The sequence below is a fragment of the Heteronotia binoei genome, chromosome 1, assembly GCF_032191835.1.
Source record: "Heteronotia binoei isolate CCM8104 ecotype False Entrance Well chromosome 1, APGP_CSIRO_Hbin_v1, whole genome shotgun sequence".
Taxonomy (NCBI): Eukaryota; Metazoa; Chordata; class Lepidosauria; order Squamata; family Gekkonidae; genus Heteronotia; species Heteronotia binoei.
The window spans coordinates 14,962,779-14,990,541 of NC_083223.1; the positions used below are offsets into that span (position 1 = coordinate 14,962,779).

Genomic DNA, 27,763 nt, shown 5'->3' on the forward strand with positions numbered 1-27,763 from the left:
TAGTGACTCTTTGCGGAGTCGCCTTCCCTGAAGCCCCGGCTCAAATCGTTTTCCCACTGGCATCGACTTGAGTTCGATGCCCTGTCAATCATTTTTTTTTTAAGCGCAAGTCTGGTTGCGTAATGACGTACTAACGTACTAACGTAACATCGAGCTGTTCCCTCCCCTTCCTTTCGTGGACAAACCGCATCACGTGTGCTGCTGCTGCTTATGGATTGGCTGCAGCTGTAGAATCCTCCACAGCCCTTTATGTATTAACAGAAGCATTCACAGTGGAGAATCCTAGCACTAGATTCCCCCCCCCCAAATTCTGAAGCACTAGATTCCCCCCCCAAATTTCCTCCGCTCTCTTTCCCCTCCCCGGCTGGCGCTTGCAACGGGGACCTGACTGATTCCTGCTGCCAGAGCTCCCCCCCCGCCGCCCCATTCTCTCCTTCCCCTTCTGTGGCGTGTGTGAAGAGCGAGCTCGCGTCTATTTTCTAACCGAGCGGAATGTAGCCAGGGAGAAGAATGCAGGACTCCAACTTCCCATTTTATACATGGCGATTTTGTGCAGGTCCAGAAATCCTGGTGGCACAGCTGAGGGAGGCATTCCCTTTTTAAAACACACACACATGAACGCTTTGGCCCGCACCGGCACTAGATTCCCCCCCCCCAACAATGTTCGTTTTCGCATTATCGAGATAACGCAACAGCGAAATAACGCAACTAAAGTCAATAAAAAAAAATTCTAACGAAACCAATTGAAGTGGCAATTGAGGCTATTCCAGGAGGGTTTTTTTTTTCTATTTGTTAATTTCGAAATATCGCTATTACGCAAAACTGTGAAGTTTAAAAAAAAATGGCCGTGCCGGCACTTTGGGGAAGCGCCGCGAAAGGCTGATGATTGGCCAAGGGGGTGGATGGGGTGGGAGGACGGAAAGGGAGAGGGTGCCGCCCACACAGCAGTCGATCCGGCGTGGATGGATTTCCCACTGCAAAGTCCGCGGAGTGGATCCGGTGTGGACCCGGAGGTTTTCAAAAACTCCGGCAGCATGCTGAAAAACATACTCCGGTGTAAAACCCCTGAAGCGCCGGAGCAACAGGTGCGAAATCCAGGAAAAGATCCGGAGGTAAATGGGGCGCTACGCCGGAGCAAAGGCTAGTGCGAAAACGGCCTCTGTTTTTGCAGAAGGTGGCCTGGAGCTGCGAGTTGGCATGGCGCTCTTCCGCAGCAAGTAAGATCCCCTTCCGAGCGGGAGAACGACGCGCCAATTTGCAGCTCCAGGGCAACTTGAGAGAAAATGAAAAGAAGCACCTGGATCAAAAGGGCTCTCCACTCAGAACAAGCCCGGGTGCGAAACTGGTCTCAATTTCTTGACTTGAGAAGATCCTGCAGGAACGTGCAACTGCAGGAAGAAGAAATATGCTGCACAAGATGACATATATTTGTGCTTGGGAAATTTCCCAATTTCAAGTACATTGCCGCAAAGGTTTTCTTGAATATTTTGACTTTTTGTCTGAATAATTTCGGCCGTGTTATCACTGTTGGGTGCCCTGCACCAGCAGTTCAACCAGTAACGGAGAAGCCATGCAAGCCTGCCACCGTGTGGGAAATATCCACGCCTCTATTTTAGGCTATCTCTGTTTTGAAATAAGTGGGTCAGATCTCAGGAACCACAAGCAGAAGTCTGCTGGCAGAATGGATCCCCTCTGAGGGTTGAACCCCATCAGGTACAGTATGGTGTGTAGTATGTGAGGCAGGCAGATCGAGGCTGAGGCTTCGATGGAAAACCGTAAATCCCTCCTTGTGCCAATGGCTATGGAAGGCCACCCGAATCCAATCTGGCATGTTTTGGATAAATTTACTGAAATCACATCCAGGTGGGCGGCCGTGTTGGTCTGAAGCAGTAGAACAAAGTAGGAGTCAAGTTCACCTTTAAGACCAACAAAGTTTTATTCAGAATGTCAGCTTTCGTCAGACAGTAGGATGGAATGGCAAACAGTCCTAAATAGAGGGAAAGTGGGCAGTGAATCAGTATGCAAAACCATGGAAATGTCCCTTCTCAGATTAAAAGAATCACAAGACGGGGCCTAGCAACTGCCAGCCTGTGTCCACTGTGGTTTTAGCCCAGCGAACATAGGCTGGCAGTTGCTAGGCCTTGGCTTGTGATTCTTTTAATCTGCTAGGGGACGTTTCCATGGTTTTGCATGCTGATTCACTGCCCACTTTCTCTCTATTTAGGACTGTTTGCCATTCTATCCTACTGTCTGATGAAGTGTGCTTAGAGCACACAAAAGCTTCCATTCTGAATAAAACTTTGTTGGTTTTAAAGGTGCTACTTGACTTTACTGAAATCAGTTGCACAGACTGATGCCTTTGCTTGTCAGTGTTCAAGGTATTAGAAAACACAATGCTGAAAGTCTCCAGTTTAGTCTGGATGTTGAAATTACTCATCCGGCTGATGTTTTTTATGAGACTCATGTCCACATTTTTATATATCTGTGGCTATCAAGAGATATTGCAAATATTTAACTTCTTTTTTTAGCAGACTTCAAAGTGCCCAACTTGAAAGCAGTCTTCTTAGAAAGGCATTCCTTTTCAAGGTGTAAGAGCAAAATGCAACCAAGTAATCTTTTGAAGGAGACTTTAAGGTCGCCCTAGGTGCTACGGATGTAGTCTGAAGGGAAAGAAAATTCTCCAAACCCTTTGGAGAACCGTTCTGTAGACTATTGCTTTTGGAGCATTTTGAAAAGATAGGTTGTTATAAAATTGCGGTTTACTGTACATATGGACTAGTTGCATTTAAACGTGTCTACATTTAATGCCCATGAAAGTGAGGGATTCATAGGACCAGTTGCAGACTGGAAGAGCGGCTAGTCCCTAGGCAGGTTTCCCCACATATGTAATTGAGCTTTGCCAATATGCCTCTATCCTGAACTGCAATGCCCCTTGCTCTTCCAAGAATGGGACCTGATAGCTTCAGACTGCCTAGATCAAGGGTGTCAAACATGCAGTTGGGGGAGGGGGAGAATCAGGCCCTTGGAGAGCGCCTATCAGGCCCCCAAGCAGCTGGCTGTCAACTGCTTCCTTCTCTCTATATCTTACTTCCTTCTTCATAACAGCTTGCTTTGCAAGGCTTGCTCAATCGCACAGCTGCTATGGAGCAAAGACTCTATTTTCTCCATTGGCTGAGGCAGGAGAGGGGGGAGAGGAGGGGGGAGAGGGATAGCTTGCTTTGCCAAGTTCTCTCAATTGCACAGCAGAGCTAGTGAGCCAAGCCTCTCTCCCTTCTATTGGCTGAGGCTCCTCCCCCTCCTGGTCCCCTGGGGAAAGGAAGAAAAGAGCCAGAGCTTCCTTTGCCCAGTTCCTTGGATCTCACAGGAGAGATACAAAGAAAGCAGCATTAAGACCAACAAGTGCTAATGTATTAATCATGTATTAAGTTTTTTTTTTAAATCTTTGTGTTTGTATGTGTCCTTTGCAAAGTTTATATCACTGCTACCTGGCATTACATTTTATGACACACACATGCCCCAACCCGACAAGGTCTCATTATGTCAGATCTGGCTCTCATAACAAATGAGTCCGACACCTCTGACCCTGAGTCAAATAACGTCTAGAATTCTGGAAGAAAAACAGAAAGCGACCACTGAACTTATTTTTTAACTGGTTCTGTGTATCAGATATGAATGCAAGTCAATAAATTCTCTCACATTATACTAGTGGCACATCAACAAAACAAGTACTGCTTTCTCCACTGTACTTCCACGTGTGAACTTCTGCATCTCTGCAACAAAAGGGACTAGAGACTTGTGGTGGAAGAAGGTGCCAGCAAATTGCAGTCAATTTATGGAGATCTGATAGAGCAGGGCTGGCCAAGCTTACTTCATGTAAGAGCCGCACCGAATAAACGTCACATGTTTCAGAACCACAAGGCACAAATGTCAGATGTTTGAGAGCCACAAAAAGGAAGGAAGGAAGGAAGGAAGGAAGGAAGGAAGGAAGGAAGGAAGGAAGGAAGGAAGGAAGGAAGGAAGGAAGGAAGGAAGGAAGGAAGGAAGGAAGGAAGGAAGGAAGGAAGGAAGGAAGGAAGGAAGGAAGGAAGGAAGGAAGGAAGGAAGGAAGGAAGGAAGGAAATAGATGGGGATGCGGAGGTGGAAAGAAAGCAACTTTAACTTTAAATGCATTTTCCAAGCCACCAGCTGGTTTGCCTTGGAGAAATTATTTAAAGAGACAAATGCCTTCTGCAAGCCAACCAATGGGGTGGAGGGGGCTTTGAGAACCACACAATATGTGTGAAAGGGCCACATTGTGGCTCCCAGGCCACAGTTTGGCCACCCCTGCCGTGGAGTTTTCAAAGCAAGAGATGTTCAGAGGTGGTTTGACATTTCCTTCCTCTGCATCACGATCCTAGACTTTCTTGATGGTCTCCCATCCACATGCTAAGGAGGGCCAAACCCACTTAGCTTCCAAAATCTAAGAAGATACGGCTAGCATTAGAGACTCATTTTAAAAACTTACTTAGGAAAAAAAAGGAAGCAGGGAATTCAGAAAACCTGCTGTACAGATTATTATAATGGTACAGTGATATTTGACTGCTGTTTCTTTTTTAAAAAGCCTGCTGCTTGGGATAGGGAAGGAGGTGGCCACTGCAAGGGCGAAAAAGTCAGGAAAAAATGGCTGGTGAAGGAAAATTTAAACTTTCCTGTCCACAGGCTTGTGACAAATGATCTATCAACAGGAACCTCCATTACTTGGATAAGGGATAGTAAAGGGTTTTTATTGTGTTTTGAACATTTTTAATATTGGAATTATAAACTACCTTGGAACACAAGGGAAAGGTGAGGTATAAATATAATCATTAAGAAATACACTGAGGCTTTTACCAAAATTACCTAACGTACCCTCAAGTACACTTTGCTTTATTCAAATTTATAGCACCAAGTTATTAGGTGCAGGGATTAATTAAAATACTTCATTTGTTATTTAAGTAATTTTACAGATCCCAAATTATGAAACAAACTGAGGAAGGGAGGAAAAATCTAGAAGAAAAATCCACCCTTCTTTGAGAGTTCAATGGTTTATTTAAAGCTAGTGGCTGAAGGCTGTTGTGACCTTTCTCTAATTTGCAATTTATGAGAATTCAGGAAAATCCACTGAGATTCCAGAACAACAACAAAAATGATCCCTGCAAGGGACTGACAACCAGCTCCAGCTGCCATCTTAAATACTATTATCATCATCTTCTTCCCAGACACCACCAGGAGGCAGATAGCCACTCCTCCAAATATTAACTCTTCCTTAACTCTATCATCCTTTATAATTCTTTACCACAATGACAACTGTTCCTTCTATGCCTTGTCTGGATGTGCTACTGTATCTAAATAGCATACGCTTTTCTGCCTGCTTCCTTTTTCCGTCAAAAAACTGTCCCTCTAAACTGCCCTAGAATTTCAAAATTCTAAGCCATCACACTCGACGCTCATCAACCCAGCCTATCACTGGTAAACCACATAATAAATAATCCCTTCCAAGTTTAGATTAAAAAAAAAAGAAGAGGGAATACCACAGAGATTACATGGCCATAATTTAAAAAGGAACTGGTGCTCTATGAAAACTTTGAAAGCTCTAAACATTTTGTTCAGAAGCATCTCAACTATTGGTAAAGATAGACCCATGCAAGCACCGAGTTGCTACCAACCCATGGGATGATGCCACATCACAACGTTTTCTTGGAAGACTTTTTGTTACGAGGTGGTTTGCCGATGCCTTCCCCAGTCATCTACACTTTCCCCCCAGCAAGCTGGGTACTCATTTTACCAACTTTAGAAGGATGGAAGGCTGAGTCAACCTTGAGCCGGCTACCTGAATAAAGAAGAGGCACTAATCTGTGTAGACAATCTGTGCTTGGTGTGAATGTCAATATACTGGAGTGATATATGAATGTGTGGACAACTTACTATTCCCTCCATGAGGAAGGTTGATTGAAACGTCCTGACAATCTTAGCAAGTGATGTCAGAGGCAGTTTTGGGGTATCCAGAATTGAGAATGTTAACAGACAAACGACGCACTTTATTGGACTGAATAAGTTTATTGGACTGGACATTTTTCAAAACCTAGGAATTAACTGCATCTTGAGCATTCAATTGTCATTATTATACTGAATGGATATTTTTTTAAATATAATATATTATGAATGACTGTTAGTTAATTTACCATGGCTACTTGAACCTGGCTTCTGCTGGGATCAAACTCAGGTCATGAGCAGAGCTTGGACTGCAGCACTGCAGCTTACCACGCTGCACCACAGGCCTCGGGATACTTCATAGGAAAAGGAACCTGAATATTCTGTTTCCTATTGGAAGACAAATTCCAAAGGATACTAGTGTGTTGTGAAAGTGTGAATTATGCCAAATCCAGGAAACCTCCTTCCCCTTTTTGTAGCCCAATGACCCCCATCCATCAGCTAGAGTGGTGGAGAGGTCAAGGAATTCCCAATAACAGCACAGAAGACAAAGTGGGAAGCAGATATTGGCAAACACTGTCTCCCCTCCCTTGCTGTAGCTGCCATTATTCCAACAGAATGGTACTTTAGGAGCCAGCTGTGATACAACTGTGATATTTCACTGAAGCTTTGCAATGTAATGTGAACAAAACAAAACAAAAAAAACCCTGTTTCTTCAATGAGCTTACAATTGGAAATGAGGCTAGGAAGAGGCAAGGATAACAACACACAACTGGGAGGTGAATATGAGTGAAGGAATATGGCAGAATGTCAGATGAATTAAAATAATTCTATACAGAGCTTTTTTGTAGAGGAACTCCTTTGTATATTAGGCCACACACCCCTGATGTAGCCAATCCTCCAAGAGCTTTCAGGGCTCTTCTTACAGGGCCTACTGTAAGCTCCAGGAAGATTGGCTACATCAGGGGTGTGTGGCCTAATATGCAAAGGAGTTCCTGCTACAAAAAAGCCCTGATTATATAGCATAACTGAGAAGCATTATTGCCTTTCTCTGAGACCTATAAAAAGCAACACATGCTTCTGCATTCAATAAGCACACCTTTCTAGAGCATCTGAACAAACTTGTGAGGAAACGCCACTCTCTTTGCAGTTTCTAAAAGCTACTAAAATGTAACCACGCAGTCCTTAAGTAAAGGTCTTACCAGCTTTAGTAATGTGCACTTAGTTGTGGTTTTCCAGAGACAGCTAAAGGAACAGTGTGTTTTAAAGATTAATACAGGAGGAATAATGAGTGCGGCACGGGGAGTTGGTCAACAATTCATTTTTCCGCGAAGAATGAATTTGCACACTATTGGCCTAATTTATCAAAATCGCTAGCTCGCAAACAATGGGGCAGCCACGCCTCACTGTAGTTTGCGATTTTATGATTCATTCTTTAATCCAAGCATGACAGGACCCATTTTAAATGAGCACAGTTGCCGCTTTCTTCATCACAGATGGGGTGGAAATGCAACACGTCTTGCCAAGCTTTGCATGTAGCCAGCGCTAATGTCACACCAGCTCTCTGTTCATCACTGTTAACGAATCAGGAGCCAGGCTTTGGGCTATACGCCCCTCCACACCACCACCATTCCTCCAGCCAATTGCCTCTCCCACCGCAAGCATAATTACGAAGTTTCTCAGCAGTCTGAAGTCAACCACTGTTTAAGCCTTATCAGCACTCCCATAACCTAGTACCAAAGTCTACTTCTGAAACACAGTGGCCGATTTCGCACTCACCTTACACAGCTCTCACATCCATCTTCTCAGTGTGGCGTCCATCCGATTTCCCATTATTTGCTGTGGGGCTACAGCAAACATCGCGGTTTCCGCACAGCAAACAGAAACTGGTTTTTAGCGGTTTCCGTTTGCGGCGCGAAAACCGCGATGTTTGCTGCAGCCCCGGCGCAAATACTGGGAAATCGGGAGGACGCCACGCTGAGAAGACGGACGTGAGAGCGGCATAAGGGTGAGTGCAAAATCGGCTACAGTATCTTTACTGGTTCAAGAGTAAACCTGGTTAAACTTAACCAGGGTTAGAGCTGTGGCCAATGAAATGTCTAGCCAGCATTAAGAGGGTCAAGGAAGAATTAAGATGTTCCCAGGGAGAGCAGGAACACACGTTTCAAAACCCGGCTTCAGTTCCGCCTTGCATACATGGAGTCCACATCACCTGCGCTAGCCCAAAATATAACAAAATGAGAGAAATAACTAATAAGTGGTTTGCCATCACCTTCCCCATTTACCTACATTTTGTCTGCAGCAAGCTGGACGCTCATTTTACCAACCTTAGAAGGATGGAAGGCGGAGTCAACCTTGAGGCGGCTACCTGACCCGTTTCCACTGGGATTGAACTCAGGTCGTGAGCAGACCTTGGACTCCAGTAATGCAGCTCACCGCTCTGTGCCACAGGGCTCCTACTAACTGTTAGCACCAGTTAAAGCCAAACTGCTCAAGCTATGAAGCTTTCTCATCCTTTGTCGCATTGGTCTGTACTCTCTGCACCTCAACCAAGCTTCCAGTCTATGAAGATTGCTAAACAGCACCTGCATTCTCACGAAATGACTGTAAAATAAGCAAACATAGCTTCCACAGACTTGGCCCTGTGCCTAGGTCCACGGAGGTCCTGTGCTTTGGTCACGGCAGTTTGGAGAGAGATCCCTTTGCCGACCTTTGATGGGGCACCTTTAGCACCAGCGTCTAAGGTTAAGAGTTTAGGAGTGTTCCTGGAGCCTCAACTGACAAAGGAGGCCCAGGTAGCAGCCACTGCCAAATCCACATTTTATCATCTTAGGCGGATAAGGCAGTTGGTTCCATCCTGGAGCGCAGCAACTTAGTGATCCACGTGACAGTCACCTCAAGATTAGACTATTGTAACATCCTCTACATAGGACTGCCCCAGATGCAAATTCAGAAGCTGCAGTTGGTACAAAACACAGCAGCCAGGTTGTTATTGGAGCTACCTTTACAGGAGAACAAGGAGCCCCGTGGTGCAGAGTGGTAAGCTGCAATACTGCAGTCCAAGCTTTGCTCACAACCTGAGTTCGATCCCAGCAGAAGCTGGGTTCAGGTAGCTGACTCAAGGTTGGCTCAGTCTTCCATCCTTCTGAGGTCAGTAAAATGAGTCCCCAGCTTGCGGGGGGGGGGGGGGGAAGTGTAGATGACCGGGGAAGGCAATGGCAAACCACCCTGTAAAATGTCTGCTGTGAAAACGTTGTGATACGACATCACCTCAGAGTCAGAAAAGAGTGGTGCTTACCTTCACCTTACAAGAGCACATTCAACTTGCAATGGTGACGCTGCACTGGTTGCTTGTAGCATTCCAGGTTCGCTTTAAGGTGCTGGTTGTGACCTTTAAAGCCCTATATGGCCAGGGACCTGCTTACCTCTGGGACCACCTCTCCCCCTACGAGCCCCAGAGAGCACTAAGATCAAGTTCCCAAAACTTCTTGTGATCCCTGGGCCAAAAGACACTTGTCTGGCTACCACCAGAGCTAGAGCCTTTTTGGTAGCAGCCCCTGCCCTGTGGAACGCTCTCCACAAAAATATCAGGGCCCCATGGGACTTGCCACAATACCACAGGGCCTGTAAAACATAATTGTTTAAATTAGCTTGTAATAACTAAAGGGGAATGACCATTATACTACAGCATGGATATTTAAACTGATTCAGTATAAATTAGAGCGCCAAACAATATTTGATTCTGCATCACTTTGACCCCACTCAGCCTGGAGGAAGTTGACATGATTCTCATTTCTGTGTGCCCTACAACTTGCGTTTTGGATCTGTGCCCGTCTTGGCTGATAAAAGCTTGCTGGACGGCGTTATGTGATCCACTTCGATCCATTGTCAATAGATCCCTCATAGAGGGGGTCTTCCCCACATCTCTTAAAGAGGCTGTGATCCTCCGTCTCTTGAAGAAACCATCTTTAGACCCGACCAATTTGGCCAACTATCGGCCGGTGTCAAACCTGCCCTTTCTGGGTAAGATCATAGAGAGGGCGATGGCGACACAGTTACAGGGTTTCTGGAGGACACTTCCATACTGGACCCATTCCAGTCTGGCTTCCACCCAGGCCACGGAACGGAGACGGTGCTGGTTGCCCGCATGGATGACCTCCTGAGACATCTGGAACAAGGCAGCTTGGCAGTACTGCTCCTATTAGACCTGTCGGCTGCATTCAATACAATCGACCACCAGCTGCTGTCTAGGCGTCTTGCCAATGTGGGGATACAGGGGTCTGCCTTACAGTGGCTCTCCTCTTTCTTCCAAGGTCGGGGACAAAGGGTGGCAATGGGGAAATGCTGTCCCAGAGACGCCCACATATTTGTGGGGTGCCCCAGGGGGCAGTTCTTTCCCCAATGTTGTTTAATATCTATATGCGCCCCCTTGCCCAGATGGTCAGGAGGTATGGACTGGGTTGTCATCAGTATGCAGATGACACCCAGCTCTATCTATTGATGGGTGGCTGGTCCGGCTGCGCCCCAGAGAATTTGGACCTGGCGCTGCAAGCCATGGTATCATGGCTCAGGCTAAGCTGCCAAAAGCTGAATGCAACAAAGACGGAGGTTCTCTGTCTAAGTCACAGTGGCCCGGGAAGGGTGATCCCTCTACCAGCCTTCTATGGGGCGCCATTGACACCAGTGTCGAGGGTTAAGAGCTTGGGAGTGCTTCTAGAGTCCTCCTTAACTATGGAGGCCCAAGTAGCAGCCACTGCCAGAGCACTGCGATCAAGCTCTCAAAATCTTTTGGCTGTCCCTGGGCTAAAAGAGGCTAGGCTCAATTCAACCAGAGCAAGAGCCTTCTTGGTTGCGGCCCCAATACTTTGGAACACCCTCCCAGAAGCCATCAGGGCCCTGCGGGGCTTATCGCAGTTCCACAGGGCCTGCAAGACTGAACTGTTTCGGATGGCATATAACATCTAATGGGAGAGGGCTGCCACCACATCTGGCTCCATCGCGCTATCACTAACTGCCTAGGATCTGCGTGCACGAAAAAGAAAATATTACATGATCCGCCTGAAGTAGCATCATTGCCATTTATCTGATTTATTGTTTTAGTACTGCTTTTGTTTACTGTCTATTTTATGCTGTTAGCCGCCTTGAGTCTGTATAGAATAGGCGGCATATAAATATAACATAAATAAAAAATAAATAAATATTTGACATCACCGTAAGCAGTACTAAATATGAACTAATAATACTGACACCATCTTGGATTTTAGGAGTGAAACTGTAAATGTATGTGTACAATGATTTTTAACGATTTTACTGTACATTATTTAAACATTATGTATTTTTAACTGTTTGTCACCCTATGCCCGATAGGGGAAGACAGGATATAAATATAATAAAATAAATAAGAAACTTGTAATCACTATTTTTAATAGACCTTGTTAAGATAAAAAATACCAAGAATGACTAAAACATTTTATAGGGTTTCAAGAAGATATTTCAATTATAGACAACTTCACATGCTGTTTGAAGATAATTAGCCAAGAATGTGCAGTCTTTTGAAATAGGGCAATAAGTGATTGTTTGGAGATAATGTTAAAATCCTGTAAATACGGGAGGTATTTGAGCGAAAGCTTCTTCTCTGAAGGGTTCTTTGCCTGTGACCTTTGTATGGAGTAAGAAACTTTTATGGACTCATGCAATTGTTCTCCTTTATGTAAGTCATCTATGTAACAACAATGGATGATATGATTTTCTGTTGATTTTGTCAATATTAAGAATGCAATAGCTACGCTTCATTAAAAACTTAAAGCGGAAGCAGAGATTCCCTGAGATGTACCTCTACCTCTGGTCAAGAGTTAAATGATCTGATAGAGGAAAGTCAACTAAGATGCCTAGGACTTCTTAAATGCACACCTATATCCAAATCAGGCCTGACTAAAGTAATCCAGAACTGAAAGAATAAATATCCCACACATATACGTATTGCTGTTTTTTAAATGTATGCAGACGCTGTTGTGATTAATAAAATACAAGTCCATCTAAAATGGTTACTAAATTCAAAGCAGATTTTTGCTGTGTGTTTTCTTTCCCAATCAGCATATACTAATAGTATGACTACTATCATGTGGGAGTCTGAAAAGTTTCTTGATGTTAAAAAGGTTAAGGTAGTCCCCTGTGCAAGCACCAGTCATTTCTGACTCTGGGGTGACATCGCATCATGATGTTTTTATAGCAGACTTTTTATGGGGTGGTTTGCCTTTGCCTTCCCCAGTCATCTACCCTTTCCCCCCAGCAAGCTGGGTACTCATTTTACTGACCTTGGAAGGATAGAAGGCTGAGTCAACCTGGAGCCAGCTACCTGAACCTAGCTTCTGCCGGGATCGAACTCAGGTCATGAGCAGACAGCTTGGACTGCAGTACTGCAGCTTTACCACTTGCCCCGGGCACTGCCAGAGGAGGAGGGTGCCAAATTGGGTACAGAGTTCATTCTATTCAATGGGTCCATAAGATAGAATGGGTCCATAAGGAGGCATCATTGTTTGGTTTTGCCTCCCCTCAAAAAACATGTTGCTCCAGTCTTCCTCAAGCTCAAAAAAGATGGGAATCACTGGTTAAGACTAAAATGCGATGGGTGTATACTTGGAACTGATCATCTGGCTAAGCCAATTTTTCGGTGGGAGGAACCTAATGCTCGTCTACACCAAAATCCATTTCAGCTTTTCCTTTGATCCAAATAATATCTTTTTAATTGCAAGTGTGTTTCAAAGTAGATGTCGTACACACTGTGTTGATATTCTCTGTACGAGGAATTAACATTTCTAGACAGGGTGGGAAGGAATCACTTGCATGAACAATGAAATTGTGTAACACTTTCATATATTTGCAACTTCCAGCAACCAAGGTGGGGAAAAAACATTTTTTTTTTTTAACCTTAGAGGATTTGCTACCAATTACATTTCATCATTGCACACTTAGAAGACTGAAAACACTCTTGCTCAGAAGGCAAGGTATTTCAGCAATATCTCCATATTTTGATGTTTTGTCTTTAATTGTTACTGCTCAACATCCTGATAACTAGACAGTACCTGACCACAAGCCAGCCAAGTGGTACAATTATTCATACTATTGGTAATAATCACGTCTGCATAGCTGGTGTAGAAACCTGTAATTACCCAGCCAGGATATCCTCCAGGCTCGGGAAACAATGTTAGCTTTACAATACGAATTTAACAAGCTGAAACTTATACACGGCTGAGAAAGCTTTTTAAAGAAACCTGAATCTTGCCAAATCCAAAAAAAAAAATATTTTAAGAAACTTGTTGAAAATATTCAAGAATGAGTTCTAAAATTATTTTAGATTTCATTTGGAGAGAACAATAATTAGCTTTTACAGCCAAAAGGGGATTTTAAAAATATATATATTAGAATTTCTCTCTCTGCAGTCCATACAAATGGTGTTTTAGTAGCCAAATAGGCTAACAAGATGTAAGGTATCTGAAGAAATGTGCATGCACACAAAAGCTTGTGCCCAGAATTAAATGTTGTTGGTCTTAAAGGTGCACTGTACTCAAACTTTGTCCTTTTGCTTCAGACCAACATGGCCATCACCTGAGGATGTAAGCTAGTAAGACTACTATAGGGGGAGTTGCCCTGTTGGGATACTCAAGTGTTGGAACCAATATTCCCTCTAAGCTGTGGGATCTTGGGAGCAAAAATTCAACTTTATGAGCTACTTGGCATTAAAATTGGGAGCTACTGCATAAATTAGCTTGCTCTGGGGCAACTTTTCCGGAGCTAAGACAAAAATGCATGAGCCAGAGGCTAAAAAACTGTGAGCTAGCTCACACTAACTCAGCTTTGAAGGAACACTGGTTGGGACTAAAAATGTCCATAATTTTTATTTATCTTCAGAAAAATCCAGCAGCTGCCACAGAGAAACAGGCCACTATAAGCCAACCCATGATGCACTTTTAATATTCCAGGCAGGGGTAACCGTAACTCATCAATAAAAGTGAGCTTTGTATTGTATGTAAGAACAGAGAATTGACTGGGACGATGTATTGGGGGCTGCAGAAGGCACACAGGGCATTCTGCTGGTTAATCCATCTCAGTGGTCGTGGATGGAGGAGGATGAAAATTCTGGGAGGTTCCCTGCAGATAATAAAACAGAACAAGAATCAGGGCTTTTTTTGTAGCAGGAACTCCTTTGCATATTAGCCCACACATTCCTGATGTAATCAATCCTCCTGGAGCTTACAGTAGGCCCTGTACTAAGAGCTCTGTAAGCTCTTCGAGGATTGGCTAATCATGGGGTGTGGCCTAAAATGCAAAGGAGTTCCTGATACCAGAAAAGCCTCAAAAGCCCCATCCTACAGTGCCAAAGGATCAGAGCTCTTCTCCTGCTATGACATCATGAAATGATTCTTAACACCAAGTTGTACTTCAAGAGCCAGCCTGGTAGATATGAACTCCAGAGCCCCGAGTACAAACCATATTAGAGGAACCCTATTGGATCAGACCAGTGGTTCATCGAATCCAGCATTCCACCTCACAGTATGGCCAACAAGTTATTCTGGAGGTCAAATGCCAGGGCATAGAGGCCAAGACCTTCCTCTAATGTTGCCTCTTGGCACAAGTATTCAAAGGTTTACTACCCCTGAATTTGGAGGCTCTCTTTAGTCACCATGGGTAGTAGCCCCTGACAGACATATCCTTCATGGATCTGTTTACTCCTCTTTTAAAGCCATCTATGCCTGTGGCCTTATATCTGCTGGCAGCCAATTCCACATCTTAATCGTTCAAGTATTTCCTTTTTTCTGTCCTTACTGTCCATCAGTTTCCTTGGATGCCCTTGAGTCCTGGTTTCCCAGGAGAGGGAGAAAAAGTTCTCTCTTCTCCACCCTCTCTACCCCATGCATAATTTCATAAACATCTATCATGCCCCCACAGTCATCTGTTTTAACTGTAAAAAAACTGTTTAACTGCTGTTTTATTTTCAATCTCTTTTCTAATAATCTCCAGCACAGTGTTTGCCTTTTTCCCTGCTGGGTACACTGGGTTGTCATTTTCATTGAGCTACCTACTACGACCCCAAGGTCCCTTTTCACAGTTAGCCCTGGAGAATATTAAGTTCCAGTCTACCCTATGTCACAGAGCTGTTGTGAGGAGAAGATTCAGTAACCTCCTTTTCACCAGCTTCTGGTTCCTTAGAGGACAGCTAAGAAATAGGTAAATAACAGTTTACACATTACAAAAATCTGCATTGTTTCCCATTCGGTGGCTGTTCAAAACTGGGAAAGAATCCTGGTCACCGCAATAATTAGACATATGGATTTTCTCATTTCTTTTAAACCTCGCGTACAAGTTTCTCTGCTCTCCCTCAAAGTAATAATTGACAAGGCATGAAACATCTGCCTGTAGTGCTCAACTTTAATTGGCACTTTGCTGAGGGCTGGAAAATTAGTGCTTCAATTTTTTCAAGCCATGGAAGATGCTCACCAAACATACTATCCCAGATTATTATTTCACCAAAACATGCAATTTTAGGCACTTGTCTATTAAAGGATCAAGCAAAAAAATATGAACAAAAACAAAATAATTCTTCTTTTCATGGGCTCACACTTTCCCAAACAGTCTGATGGAAGCTGGATAAGCTGGAGGTGAGAATTCCACATACGACCAGAATGTTACAGATATACTCTCGGAACTGCCATTTTAAGCATTTCTGTAAAGTGATAATTAAGGCTGAGTGTGTGCTATGCATTCCAACACAAGAAGAAGAGGAGGAGGAGGAGGAGGAGGAGGAGGAGAATGGAATTATACCTTGCCCTTCACTACCCAAAGGAGTCTCAGAGCAGCTGACAACCCCCTTTCCCTTCCCCGCCACACAACAGAGCCCTGGAAAGTGTTCCCTCTAAGCTGAGTTCCCTCTAAGCTGAGCTAGCTCACAGATATTTGGCATCAGGCTCACACATTTTTGTCTTAGCTCAGGAAAAATAGTCCCAGAGCCAAATAATTTATGCCTTAGCTCACAACTTTAATGCCAGTAGCTCACAACCTTAATTTCAGGAGTTCACAAAGTAGAATTTTTGCTCGCAAGACTCCATGGCTTAGAGGGAACATTGCCTGTGATGTAGGTGGGGCTGAGGGAGCTTTTTCCAGAACCGCGTTTGAGAGGACAGCTCTGAGAGAACTTGTGACTGACCAAAGGTCACTTCAGGAGTTGCATGTGGTGAAGTGAGGAATCAAACCCAGTTATCTCAGATAAGTGTCTGCGCACTTAACCGCTACACCAAAGGATTTCAAGCACAGATTGTGCAGCTGAACAAAGAATTTGACTTCCTTAGAATTTTAGGTTCTCTTTTCTTTTTATGTCTCTTTCGTGTCTCTCACTGGTTATCTGGTAGTACGCGGGCAACACTGGTAGGAAGCTCAAACGCCACAGATCATATGTCTCATTAGGGCTTTTTTTCCTGGAAAAAGAGGTGCTGGAACTCTCAAGAGCTCATTATCGGAGGAAACGAAATTACGGCCAACTGACCCTTATATTTGCTCTCCAGCTTCCTTAGGTCTTTATGCTTTTTGTGGCAAAATGCCCAATTATCTATCAGACCTAACCACTCCAAGTCATCGCAGGGCATTTATGTTGGCTAGACTAAACGCGTTTCCCTCCAAAGTTTTACAAGGGAGATATCAGTGAGTCCCTTTAGCCGACAGACTTTGCTCCTGTGGAGCGAATACTCCTGACTCAATCCAGCATATATTGCTTGATTGTTCTTTTTACCATAACCTCCGTAAAGATTTATTTGGCAAGCTTTCTTTCCCCCCAGATTTGTCTATTCTGCCACCCTGTTATTATTTATTGAGTGATACTGAGGGGGTGGTTAGTGAGGCTGTGGCAAAATTTCTGGGTGACATCCTTAAATTTAATTCTGACCATGTTTGAATGCATCTGTAAGCTCGGTTTTATTTTGATTTTATCTCCAATGTTTAAATTTTTATATTCTGTGTATGTTTATCTGAATCTATTATGCCATTAAAGGTTTGGTATGGTATGGAGGTGCTGGAACTCTCAAGAGGGAAATGAAGGAGAAACGCACGAGCGCCCCTCATGAACTTTCAGACATTTTTTGAGAGTTTCTGTTTCCATGAAGAGGTTCTGGAACTCTGTTCCACCATATTCCCCCAGGGGGAAAGCTCTGCTTCTCATTAAAAAAAGAAATACTGGAGTTATAAACCAGATATGTACTAAAGTGAAGGATTAATTTGCATAGCGCACCCTCACCAACGGAGCACTTAACACTCATAGGATGCTATCCAATGGGCTGAGTAAGACTGCCATCCATGTAATGGGTTGTTTTTTCCCACTCCGTTCTTCTTGTTGCAGATCCTCATGCCCCCTTTCCCTGCCCAGAAAGTGCAGGAACAAGTTGTCTGCCCATAAAGGCTGAGCAGGGGCTGCAAGTTAGCTGCTCCTGTGCGGTGAACTCTCAGAGGTGCTCTGAGACTGCTGGCAGGGCAGTCTTGGAGTGCCTGCAAGAGCGCACTATGCAGGCGTAGCCAGGCCGATAGCCAGAAAATTCCAATTGGGGGAGCCTACAGAAACATTTTTTGGATGGAGGGCCCCTCCCTCTGGTGGCCCCCACTCTTTCCGCTGCCACTTTTCTCCCCGCGGCTCTGGCAGCCCCCCTCCACGCAGCAACTCCCCTCCCTCCCTTCCACTCACCCATGGGGAGAAACTGTAAAGAGCGGGCTAGGGGGGCTCTTGGAACGTGATTGGCTGGAGAAGCAGCTCTGAAGCCAGTGGTATCTGCGCTGGCTTTCCAGAATGATCAGCAAGTTCAGCACTGAACTTGCCAATTGCGCAGGAAAGCCAGCGTAGGAACCACCGGCTTCGGAGCTGCTTTTCCCACTCCGTTCTTTCCAGCTGATCACGTGATCGGTGGGGGATGCCTTGCAAGAGTCCTTGGAGCCCGGTCTTTACAGTTTCTCCCCATGGGTGAGTGGAAGGGAGGGAGGGGAAGTGCCGTGCAAAGGGGGCCGCCAGAGCTGCGGGGAGAAAAGTGGCGGTGGAGAAAGCAGAGGCCGGGGAAAGGAGGGGCCATAAGGGCCCGAGGGGGGGTTGGATGGGGAGCCATGCCCCTCAGGCCCCTTATGGCTACAGGCCTAGGCGTAGCTCACCTGGAGCCCACCAAGCCCTTCCCTGCTGCGCCACTGTGCCTACCCTCCCTGAGGGCAGGAGTGTAGCAGGTGCGGGAGGGGGGCATGCGGCGGGTGCCTGGGGAACTGGGCCTGGGAACAACCTTGAGAAGCCATGGCAGAAGCAGGACTGAGAAATCTCACCTGTGCATATGCCAAAGTGCTCAGCATCCATAAGAATCTTTGGACTCCTGCCTTGTTAATTGCAACACTTTTAAAAAAACATTCCAAAGGATTTCAATTAATAAATGCAGGCTGCTTCGAAATGCCTGTCTTACAGATTGGTTGTTCCTTAATGTCTATGATACAATTTTTTTTAATAGTTCTGGGCACTGCCCAATTCAATAAATTGCTAGGAATAGTGGTTAACTAGACATAAAGCCCCTCTTATTAAAGATGGAAATACTCAAATAGACTTGGCGTCTTGCAAAGCTGTGCCCTAAACTCCATAAAGTGAAAATTCCTCTCTGGGGATTTTTTTTTTTAAAAGATATGGAGTTTTTAAAAAATCATAGAAACACCTTTTGACAGAGAGAAGGGAAAAGAACCTTAAACGTTAACCTAAGTGTTAAAAAAAAAATCTTTGGATAAACATCTAATAAGCAGTCGATCCAAATCTTTTAAATAAGCAGAAAATTGTAGATTTAACTATTGAAGGAGGGGAAAAATTAAAAATAAAAGTATATTTCAGAGAGCCTCAAGGTAAGTATTAAAGATTTTACGGGGCCACCAAGCTTTCTCTGTAAGGCAAGTATGTGTGAGAGGCAGAGATGGGCATCTATGGAAATTTAATGGCTTGATGCCACCTTGTAAATATTTGTTGACAATTTTCAGTGTCTAAAAAGTTGAGATTGTTGATACAGACAGGGGGGCGAAAGTCAGCTCCTGAATTGGAACCATGATCAAAAGACGGTCAGAATAAATGTAAATATTATATACTACCTTCCTCAAAGGAGCGACTTGTACCACACAAGCTCTCTGATACAGTTTTCAAGTCACAGTTCACCTAACAGGTAGATGGAAATGGAAATGGAAAACTCCAAGAGACGAGAAACGTCCAATGACAAATGCATGATTGAACTAATGAGGAACTGTGGCAAAGGGCGCTTTGACCCTCAAAAGTGTATACCCTCCCCCTCAAAAAATCTTGTTGGTTGCTACCAGACTTGAATCTAGATGAAGGAATCATGATCGTGCATGTGGAAACGAGGAAACTGAGGAAGTAGGCGAGGATTGTTATTTGGACCCAGATCTCAGTGACAATCCACTTCCTGAGCAACTTCTTTGCCACAACTTTTTAAAAACCGTGTCTGTTTAAAAGGATATACTGATGTCAGTACTGGCTGATACTGATATCAATCAATAATGATATCTGGGGTGGAATTCTAGGAGCTCCTTTGCATATTAGGCCACACACAAGATGTCAACAAATTGAGTGAACGCAAGCAAGACAGAGTTGGAGATGGTAAAATCAGGGCTCTTTTTGTAGCAGGAACTCCTTTGCATATTAGGCCACACACCCCTGATGCAGTCAATCCTTTCAGAACTTACAGTAGGCCCTGTAAGCTCTTGGAGGATTGGCTACATAAGAGGGGTGTGGCCTAATATGCAAAGGCGTTCCTGTTACAAAAAAAGCCCTGGGTAAAATAAAAAATCCCTCAGCTTTTGTGGGAAGGGTAATATGATAAATGGGGTTGTATTTTCTCTGCCTGGATAGGTTCAGAGCCCAAGTACTCCTCTTTAGCAAGAAAGTGAATGCTGGCAAAGGTGCATCGTGTGAACCACAACTGCTTCCACAGGGGTTTTCCTCTACATGGACTGAAAGAAAAAAAGCTCAATTGAAATGGGAGCTCCCACACATCACCATACTCATTCAGCAAATGGGCTGGCTGGCACCATTAAATCACCGGAAAAGAAGCCCTCCTTTGATCTGACCCAAGAAGATACCAAGGGGGAAACTGCAGGCAGTTCATGTGGATCCTCCAACTTCAATCAATACAGGGAGGGGGTAGAGCCAAACTCTGCATTCCTTGCCCCCCCCCCTTTTTTTTCTTTGCCTATTTGACCAGTGCTGTAGCTTTATGGTTCAGATCATCCGGGAAAGGGGAAATCAGAACTGCTAGAAACACAGCCTTGACAGAATGGCCCTAAGTAGGGGTGGAATTCTAGCAGGAGCTTCTTTGCATATTAGGCCACACACCCCTGATGTAGCCAATCCTCCGGGAGCTTACAAAAAAGAGCCTTGTTAGCTCTTGGAGGACTGGCTACATCAGAGGGGTGTGGCCTAATATGCAAAGAAGCTCCTGCTAGAATTCCATCCCTGGTCTTAAGGAGATGGGAGAAAGGCATTTATCTCTTTCTGCATTTCAAATTGTTTGCCTGACCTCTTCATTTCCGCAAGCTTTGGGGGAATCTTGTTGATTTGATTCTTAATAAACCGAAGGCTGAATGTATTCTAACCTGTATGATGTCTTAACTTAATTTATTACCAGGGCTTTTTTTTGCAGCAGGAACTCCTTTGCATATTGAGCCACAAACCCCTGATGTAGCCAGTCCTCCTGGAGCTTACAATAGGCCCTGTACTAAGAGGGTACATCAGGGGGTGTGGTCTAATACGCAAAGGAGTTCCTGCTACAAAAAAAAGCCCTGTTTATTATGCTTGAGTACAACTGTCTTGTGTCACAAAAGCAGCATACAAATGCTGAGTAAAATTAATTTCACTCTAGTGGCTATTAATTTTACTCGTGTCTATCAAAAGTCAAATTGTCAAAAACAAAAGAACACTTTAAAAAAAAGTAGAGACTAACATCTCAGACACTGGATTTGATTCAGTCTCATATCTCTGAGCAGGGTAACCAGTCCTACTAATGGCAAGAGTTATGCTGGGGCATCCCCCACAACTTGAACATCCTGTAAGAAGTAGCTACACAAGCACTATAATACAGCATGTCAGCATTACTGTAACATCTCTGGTTGCAGCAGCCCAGTGCAGCCCAATACTACAAAAGCAAAGCACAAAAAGACGGTCATCTTCACTGGCATCACCAGCCGCCTTCCCAAGAGGAACGCTTTTTCTTTCCTGAAAGCCATCCGGGAGAACAACGAGCTACACCTTAACTTGGCGCGATTTTGAGGAGGCTCCATTACCATGCAGCAATCTGTGCTATGTAGAGTTTATGGTGTCTGATGACATCTGGTGGTCCGGAGTTATGTGGAGCGTATTTCTCGTAACTTATACTACACTGACCCCCAAACTACACTCCAGATGTTTAAACAATCAGATGTTATAAAACTGTACTTCATCAAAAGCAAGTGCCTGTACCTTGCGAATTTAAACTGGTAGACATAATCCTTTCCAATGTCTTCCTTTCTTTAAGCTCTGGGCAAGAGGCCTACATCTCAGTGCCCTGTACATCTAATCCTGTGCCCACACTGATGCACACAAAATGTTCTGATCGTCTACATGTTCCTTTATTTGTTTCTGCTTGCAAGCAAACCAACAGCTAAAAGCCATTTTTCAAATAAAGACAACTAGCTTACTGCATGATACAATGGAAGATTTTTCACCAGCTGTATATTCTTGAGTGTGGAAACCAGGGCTTTTTGTGTGTGGAAAAAGCCCAGCAGGAACTCATTTACATATTAGGTCACACCCCCTGATGTCACCATTGTTTCACACAGGGCTTTTTGTAGAAGTCCAGCAGGAACTCATTTGCATATTAGGCCACACCCCCTGGTAGCAAGCAAGCCAGAACTGTGTTCCTGTGCGTTCCTGCTCAAAAAAAAAAAAAAGGCCCTGGCTGAAACATGGGTCTTCACCAGGTAGAAAGGCTTCCTTCCATTTTCCACATGGCTAGGTGGCAGTCTATATCAGTGCTTTGTGACTTGTAACCTTAAATGGAGAAGATATTCTCCCAAGCTGATCATGGATACAACTTTCTTCGAAGAAATGGCTGTCATCTGCCTTGCTTACTGTACATGTTTTCAGTTATATTCCGTAATTTTATTCCGTAATTACAATTATCAAGCTTTGAAAGATTCCGTAAATACAATTACCAAGCTTTGAAAGATTTAAATACTCACTAAATTTTCATTTCCTTATGTATTCAGGGATGGAATTCTAGCAGGAGCTCCTTTGCATATTAGGCCACACCCCTTGATGTAACCAATCCTCCAAGACCTTACAAGGCTCTTTTTGTAAGCTCTTGGAGGACTGGCTGCATCAAGGGTGTGTGGCCTAATATGCAAAAGAGCTCTTGCTAAAATTCCACCCCTGGATGTATTTTATGTTCTTCTCCTTTGTAAGAAACTATACCCAGATTTTTATGAAATGAGGTATGTTAATGTGCAAAAAAGGGGTTGTAACTATATAAATGTAATTTGCATTTTAATGATAAGGTGCCCCTCTAGGGATATTTTTTTTCTTTTCTTTTTTCAATGAGTACACATAAAGTCCATGTAGAATGGATTGGATCCCATCAGTAGGAAGCCCTAATATATGCTAGTCTCCACCCACAGGCAGTCTTTTCCAACCCAAGGAAACTTTATTCCCAGAATTGTGGGGCCCGCACAAAGCAACAGCTAGACAGGTCAGGAGTCATTTCTTCCTGCCCTCATATGGGAGCAGAGCTCCAGCGACAGAAGAGAACGAGTGAGCATGTTCACCCCTTTCCCACTAGGGCCCGCAACATAGTGCACTGAAGCGCCTTTTGTCCCACTCCCCCCACAAACTTATCTAGTGCCAAAATGGTTCCCCACCCCCAGGCAGTTTCAGCACTTAGAAAGGCACAAGGTTAAGTCTGCTACCATCTGCGATCTCTGAAGGCTGCATATTAGGTATACTGTTTTCAGGTAGATATTGCGGTTCTTGTTTAGAGACTACAGAAACCGTGAAGCATGCTCTGTTTGAATGTCCACAAGGCTAGACAGAAATGGATCGAGCCACTTATGTGCCAGCAAAACAAGCTTCCCCTATATATTTTAGGGACTAAATTTTAAATGGATTGTAGGCCAGCAAATATTCTTTTTCCTAGCTAAATTCCTTGTTCAGACCATGGAAGCTGAGGCAGTCTGTGATAAGACATCTTCTCTAATATGGTACAGCCTGTCCAAGTTGAATTCTCTAATATGTTACAGCCTGCCTGGCTTTAATTCTCTAACATTGTTCAGCCTGTCTGGCTTGAATTCTCTAATATGGTACAGCCTGTCTGGCGAGAGAGAGAGAGAGAGAGGGAGGAACGAACGAACAAACGAGAGAACCACACTGTGGATTTAATCAGTATCAGGCCTCCAACAGCAGTATTAAATGACTTTGAGATCACAGTGGCAGCCCCAAGGGCACTATCATATCTCATTTAGCCCTCAGACAGATTATATTAATGATGCAATGGGGGCTCTGGAGACGTAGGTGGACATCGTTCTAGGGAACAAAAAAAAAGTCTGAAGTTGGCAACGTTGTGGAGAGAGGAGAACAAGATCTAATCATGTCCCAAGCACCACAGTCAGGCATCCTTTTGGAATGCACATCTCCCCCTTCCCACTGTAACCAACCATATTTAGCTACAACCAGGGCTTTTTTTGTAGCAGGAACTTCTTTGCATGTTAGGCCACACCTCCCTGATGTAGCCAATCCTCCAAGAGCTTACAAGGCTCTTAGTGCAGGGCCTACTGTAAGCTCTATGAGGATTGGCTACATCGGGGAGGTGTGGTCTAATATGCAAAGGAGCTTCTGCTAGAATTCCATCCCTGGGCCACACACCCCTGATGTAACCAATCCTCCTGGAGCTTACAGGGCTCTTAGTACAGGGCCTACTGTAAGCTCCAGGAGGATTGGCTGCATCAGGGGTGGGTGTGGCCTAATATGCAAAGGAGGTCCTGCTAGAATTCCTTACAGGGCTCTTAGTACAGGGCCTACTGTAAGCTCCAGGAGGATTGGCTGCATCAGGGAGGTGTGGTCTAATATGCAAAGGAGCTTCTGCTAGAATTCCATCCCTGGGCCACACACCCCTGATGTAGCCAATCCTCCCAGAGCTTACAGGGCTCTTAGTACAGGGCCTACTGTCAGCTCCAGGAGGATTGGCTGCATCAGGGAGGTGTGGTCTAATATGCAAAGGAGTTCCTGCTACAAAAAAAGCCCTGGCTATAACCCTCTTGGACGCAATATTTTATGACTCTAAACTTGGGCTTCACTGTCTAGTCAATATATCCGTCTGTTTAGCTGATCAACTAAAAAGGTGTGCCCTATTAGCGATTTATAAGTAGTAATTTTAACATAAAAGGGGAAGATGGCAGTTGCTGTCTCCAAAGAGATATTTCTCTCTTTCTCTCATATGAAAGGCAGTCTTGTTTTATTCACAGAGATGTGGGTGGCTTTAGTTTAATAATTAATTTCTCAATCACAATTTGTGTGCTTATTGAATGGTTTGAATCAGGTGGAAACCCTGCTATGAACCTCCTGGATAAATACACTCTTTTGGTAAGTAGCGCACTGACCACAGTTGTGGTTTACGGATGCCACAGCAAAATTATCACCGACAGCAACACAAAAAAAAGCAAAGTCAAGTCAGGGAAGACTGGCCGCTTGGGGCTGTACTGTATAAAACCGTTGCAATAATAATAATTTTTAAAATCTCATTTTGACAGAAGGGATGGCTGGCTTACCTATTTGAGCGGGGGGAGTCTACTGCTCAAACAATAGAAACAAGCTGTACCAGGATTTTGCTAAAAAAGCTAAATTGAAAGGATATGTTTTTATTGTTGTTGCTTTGGGAGGGGGGAGGGGGGGTTGAATGCCATTCACACTATTGCAAAAATCGTAGAATGTTAGATTAGCAGAAATGCCACCGGGAACCTAAGAAAAATGGAAACACTGAAAACAGAATGACTCCTGTTAGGTTTGGAACTCACAATATTTTGTACACTAGCCAACTAGGCTCTCAAAACCACATTAAGTAATTTAATTCGGAGTGCCATGAATAAGCTGCCTGACAGGCCTCAGTTGCTTCCTCTAAGGTATCAAAGTTAAAAGCCTCGCAAGGATATTGGACAGGCGGAAGATGAATAGCTTTGGCCTGCTGGTATGTTATTCAAATCCTTTTCTCTCTGAGACACCTGCTGCAGCAGAAAAAATATAGGTTTGAAGGAGTGTACAAGTGGGGGAGGGAGAGATAGCAAAATACAAAAATTAATACCTGCTTAATTAAGTTTAAAAATATTTTGAAACGTTTTAATATTTAAAGTTTAATTATTTTAAATCATGTGTACCCAGGGGTGGAATCCTATCAGGAGCTCCTTTGCATATTAGGCCACACACCCCTGATGTAGCCAATCCTCCAAGAGTTTACAAAAAAAGAGACTTGTAAGCTCTTGGAGGATTGGCTACATCCGAGAGGTGTGTCCTAATATGCAAAGGAGCTCCTACTAGAATTCCACCCTGTGTGTACCATTATATTCATTATGGATACCATTCCATTCTAGAGTTGCCAGTCTCCCCTGGACAGTGGTGAAGGGGTGACGATAGGGTTGCCAGATCTAAGTTAGGAAACTCCTGGGGATTTACGAGTGAAGCCTGGGGAGGATGGGGATCTCACTGGGGTACAATGTCCAGGCCTCAGATTCAATGGGAACTCACAGGAGCACAGCTCCTGAACCTTTCTGAGAGTTCCACCTCCTCCTTCTGAGAGTTCCACCTCTTTGTCCATTGAATAGTATGTGCAGCTGCATAACAATCCCTGGATGAGCTCCATCACCTATTTTTCTACAAAATGACCCCTGACAATGTCTTCAAAACATCCATTTTCTCCAAGGGAGCTGATCTGGAAAGGGTCCTGCCTGGCATCTCTACCCCGCTCTTTAGAAACTTTTTTGTATGACAAATCAGAGATTAATGCAAATTCATTTGTATTTGGCTGGATGTGAGCAGGGCCGGATCTAGGGGGGAGCAGAAGGGGCGCTTGCCCCGGGCATCACCACGGGGGCACATTGGGTATGGAGTCCATTCTATTCTATGGGCCCACAAGATAGAATGGGCCCATAAGGGGGCATCATTTTTTTAATTTTGCCCCCCTCCTCAAAAAACACATAGATCTGGTCTTGGATACAGGGGAAGCATTCCAAAAGGAAAGGCTTTCATTTTCTTCTTTCCACCCGGAGGTAAAGAAGAAAAGCCCCAAACAGTTTCACTAGGTAATTTTGAACACAGAAGCAAACAACACAGATTATATAGGCAGACTTTCCCCCTTCCTCTAAAGCGAAAGGTTGCAGACACATCAACTGAAGTTAATCAGCATTCCCTTGCAAATTATCTGCCGCTTGCGATGATACACACTGGAACAAAAAAGGACACCCTATGATTTATTAGCTTTTTTACAGAACTCGCAAAGTGCGATCTGCAAGAAATTATCCTGATACTCCCGCCAGCTAAGGCAGGTGGTCAGACTGTCTCAAGCTATTAGTCAAGGCAGATGGGATCAAAACACCAAACACCGTGCATTTCTGGAGGCCTTGACTTAACATGGAAGGCTGTTAAATCAATTTTTTTTCCCTCTTTCCCTGTGTATCACCTTAGTTTACAACAAAGAGTGATCACTATGAAAGAAATCTCATTTTTTTAAATGCACGTAAATGCAGCCACACACTCTGATTCTAGAAAGCAGAAATCCTGTGTTAAGAGAACAGAGAAGAAAAGACTGTTTTGACGCAGGCTAAGAGTCCAAACCCCTGGCCCCCTTCGCTGACTTAACAATGTAGACTGTTCAAAGGCCAGCAGCAAAGCCGCTAGCCTTCAGAATTTATAGGAAGAAAAGCACTGAGACCTCCCGATTTCCTACAACCTTTCCCCATTTTACTAAACACACACAGAGCCTGCCAAGAAGAGGTACCAGGAATGTTCTGTTTAATGATGTGCCATAAATTTTTGCAAAAATGCAGGATATTTCAATAAGTGACAGGGTTAGGAACACAAACAAACAACGCTGGCTTTCCAGATGATTAATATATTCAAATGCTGCAAGACTGGCCAGCCTACTCTTATCACAAGGCAACTACGGTCACCTTATCGTGAAAGAATATTTGAAGATCAAGACTGGTGCGGCCAGAGGTATCATTTACGTACATACTCTGGGAATGGAAGTTCCACCTTTCTTAAGTTTGCAGTAAGGCAAAGTAAGGCCAAGGAATGATGCCTTTAAGTTCACAAGTCCTGTGTGTAATTAAGATGGAAAAAACCCTGCATAAAATTTGCTGAGTTTGATGCGGGGTGAGATCAGCTAAAATTTCAGGCAAGTCAGAGTTATTTATTTTTTATTTATTTAAGTATATTTCTATTCCACCCATTCCCTGTAGGCCTCAGGGCAGAGTACGACATATAATAAAACAATAAAATGCAATAAAAACATTTTATGAACAAACAACTCCACAGCACTCAGAAAATTTCCACATCGTCAAATATTGCCCAGCCTGGCCATCTCACATCATGACAAGACGTTATCCCATAAAGAATGGCAGATTTTTTTCCCTTTTTAGGGCACAAATGACAATGCCGACAGGGGAGGCCAACCTTATGGTGGAAGTGCGGTAGGAGTTATGATGGAAGTGTGGTAGGAAAGGGGACCGTCTTCCG

General features: G+C 44.1%; 1 protein-coding gene across 2 annotated transcripts in view; it reads right to left on the reverse strand.

Annotated features, from left to right (window-relative positions):
• The window catches only part of SUPT3H (SPT3 homolog, SAGA and STAGA complex component), a 436,825-nt gene that overhangs the window by 293,547 nt on the left and 115,515 nt on the right, over positions 1 to 27,763 (reverse strand). The window lies entirely within an intron of this gene.